Raw genomic sequence first — 4,047 nt, forward strand, 5'->3', positions numbered from 1 at the left:
AAGAGAATTAAGATGTTGTTAAAAGACACAAAAAGAATGTGATAAGAAAAGGGAGAAATAAGTTATTCAATGGGAAACTATTACCAAGTTAGACAATGATGAGATCATGATGTTTAGATTATTTTGATATCCTACATATGTTGTTGATTGTAAGGTTAATACTATACTATGTCACCGAGCAAAGAACCTAGTTAGTAAACCCTAAGGAACCTAGTTGGTAAACCCTAAGGAACCTAGTCGGTAAACCCTAAGGTTATCGATATCGGTTAATGAAGGAAGAATGTCTACCGAGTAAAGTTTAGTATTTACCAAGTTGCAACCGAGTTATGACAGATCGCATTGGATGGATAAAAGCATTATTTAATGAAGGATGTTGATGAGCTGGAGATGTATAAATGATTGGTATGTCGTGCATGAAGTTTGTTAAGGATCTATGGCAATAGAAGATCGATAGGAAGATCTATAGCTCAGATTGAACAGCAATAACCTTGTGCAAGTTCCAAGAAAGGAATGCAAGTCCCTAGGCAAGGTAAAACGTTTTCAGATCGAAAGATGCATTGAACCTAGTCAAGATTGATGATCTGATGGCTAAGATTGATCATGGTAAATGTGATCAAGGAGATTCAACGGTTAGCAAATTGTTTATAAATAAGAAATTATTGATGAACAATGTATGTGGGCAAGTGTAAGCACAGGGATGCTACATAGTGATTACCGAGCACAAAATCTTGAAGACCTATTTGAATAATAGAGTAGGGAGCCCAGCAGAGGGACAAGATAAGTCCTATGACAGGATTGTTTTGAGCAAATAAGAATCTGCTTTAGCATTTTAGATGTGAAGTTGCAAATATATTTTATTACTGTTATTTTGTAAGTGACAGAAAATCTCTTAACCAAATGGACTTAACAGTCTTATTTGTAAATCCTCTAGCAAGGTGACATTCTAAATGAGTGTTTGAAATCCTTTGACAAGGTCACTTCTAACAAAGTGAATATCCTAACAGATTTGAGGGAAATCCCTTAACCGGGTCACATCTAGCAATGTGTTTGTAATCTTTAACAGGATTTGCTTTTAACCGAGCATACTCTTGAAGATGAAGTTATTCTCCTTACAGATAGAACTAATCTCCCTCCTAAGGAAGATCTTCAACCTATTCCTATAGATGTGACTATACGTTCTCCTAAGAAGAAGAACAATATTTATCCTAAGGTTAGACCTGTAGCTCCTCCTCATGATGGACCTGGTCTTCTTCCTACACCTAACATTCCTCCTTTATATGGCGTAATTCCACCTCCTTCCTCTTATCAAGAAAAGAGGCCTTCTTCTCCTCTTGTTCAACTTAAAAGACCTCAACCTAAACCTTCAACTATCAAGGAGACAAACATTCCTATGTTTTCAAGTGTCCCCCCTCCTTCTTAGCCTTCCACTAAGACTCGACGGAATCATTGTGTGAGAGAACATTGATGAAGACGCCATGTCCACGCTTGTGAAGTTGTCCCTCAACATACTCAATCTCCTAAGACTCCAATAGTTGACATGATTCCCTTTTCTCCTAAGCAAGATGTTCAACCTAGATCTCCAAATCATAAGTTGCATAAAAAATTTGATGGTTTTACTCCTATTCGTGTTCTTGCTCCTCTTTCTCTAAACTTTGATGAAGAAATGGGTAAAAATGTTATTCATGATGGAAATACAACTCCTAATGCTTTTGATAGTGAGTATGAATATGTTGATGTGTACAAGCATTTATGAACTGAATTTTCACAAACCCTTATCCTAGCTCCTATAATCGAACAAAGTGACTTACAACATGAGCATAGACCTTGTTTGGATCTTGTGATAGGTCCATCTATTGTGCTCGATGTCACTCCTTTGGCATGTTTCTCACCTTCCTGAAATAGTGATCAGCAAGATCGTGAGGCAAATGTCATGCTAGATTAGCAATATTAGCACTGTCAATCTTCTCTCTCTCCTTTCTTGCTCTTTTGTAACCATTCTTCTATGTGTATCCCTATTCTTCTATTGTTCCCTTAGTGTATATTTGGGGATGATGCAAAGCATTGAGATCTCTTTTGGTCTCTTTCATGTTGACTCAAAAGACATCCTCTCTTCCCTTTCTTCTAAGGTAGTGTCCTTATTTGGGGAATGATGATTATTATATGCACATAGACATATATGATATACATGAGTTATCATACAACATACTGACCCCAAGGAAAGTGAAACTACCTCATGCTTCATGTTTTGTGTTCATTATCCTTGGGTTTATTCCTCACTTGGGGGCTAAATCCTTGCAATAACATGCTCCCTCTCTTCTCTCTCTCTTGGGTTACCGGAATACCTTCTTACATAAATATCCTCACATACATGATCTCTCTCATATATTTCACATCTCCATTACATATCTATATCCTTTCCTATACATATATATTCTTTCATATCACAAAATGATCTAATCAACTGACCCATATACCCCTTTACAATCCATCATGCCTTATGTCAGCTTACAAAGATAATTACAATATGAATATACATGTGGGCTCAATAAAATAAACACGTGAATATCAAAAACAATTGTTGATGTTGGATCTCCCAAATGATGTCGAACTCCAATACTGATAACTTGAATGTGAACCATGTCGGCCTACAATGCCAATAACCAAATAATTCCTTCCAATCTGTCGATGTCGGTGCCGATGAAGTGTCTGCTAGTACACTACTGATCCAAAATATGAAGCTGGAACAAGTTGCCACGTTTCCATCAATGAAAACATATTGAAACCAACCAAATGAGTGTCAATTGCCAACAGATACACCTCAAGTGATAAGGGTGATTGATGATCGAAAGTTGATGTCAGACCTAAGACAAGAAATCCTAAGTGCAAGCAATGTTATTTTGGGTTTTTTGAAATTTTGATTGAAGTATGCAAGAGGTAGGATTATGTCCTAAAGGGGTGGTGGAAGTATATGCAAGAGGTGGGGATGTGCAAGAATTTAGGTATTGGCCTAATGAAGATGTGTAAGGATCAAGGGTGTATCCTAAAAAAATGATGTGAGGCTATTCAAAGATTATGGATATTATCTAAGGGAATTATGCAAGGGTATAGCACAATGGTGGTATGCAAAGGTTTGATCTAATGGTGGAACCTAAGGATGTGATGCAAGGATAAGACCTAAAGGAAATATGAAAGGGTATGATTTAAGGGTTTACTACAAGGTACTAAAAGGTGTGATGATGCGACTATGCAAGAACGTACAAGATCAAAACTGGAAAATGATGTCTTGAGAGATTCAAAATGCTTGTTTTGAGAAAACAAGTTCAATTTTTCAATGACAATGTTGTTTTGCAATGTTTTCATTTTACAATGTGGATGGGTACTTGAAAGCTTAGACCAAGGTTTTTTGTAAAGTGTTTCAATTTGAAGAGTGGTGTTGATTGTGAAATGTTAGATTGTTTGTTTCGTACACACTCACAGAAAAAAAATAGAAAGAATATTTCTTTGATTTTGCAATGAAAACACATTCAAGCACAATCCTAAGGCTAGCCAGGATAATACTTATTGAATCCCCTTGCAAAAAAATACAAGATTCAACTGGATAGTTAGAATCTTGGTAACAATATATTGATTTCTTTTTTCCATGATTTTTACCTCAAAAATTAAAATTCAAAGAGCAAACCTGTGCTTAAATTTTGAGAGTTTTCTGAAAATGTAATTTTTGTAGAAAAATACCTTAATTTGAGCCCTAGAAAGCAAATTTATTGAAAGGCCCTAATTTCTAAAGATCTGATTTTCCACTAATTATTTTGCATCTAAATCAAAATAATAAAAACAAACCCCTTGTATAATTTTGAGATCTTTCCAGAAATGTAAAAAAAATCTAAAAAATTCACTAATTTACTTCCAAAATTATTTTTGATGAAAAAACATAAAAAAATTCATAAATAATTCCAATGTGATCCAACAAAATATGAATTTTGGGTTGAACACTCTTGATACCATTATAAACCTACAAAAAACATTTATACAAAAATTCCTAGCCATTTG

The sequence above is a fragment of the Cryptomeria japonica genome, chromosome 3, assembly GCF_030272615.1.
Source record: "Cryptomeria japonica chromosome 3, Sugi_1.0, whole genome shotgun sequence".
Taxonomy (NCBI): Eukaryota; Viridiplantae; Streptophyta; class Pinopsida; order Cupressales; family Cupressaceae; genus Cryptomeria; species Cryptomeria japonica.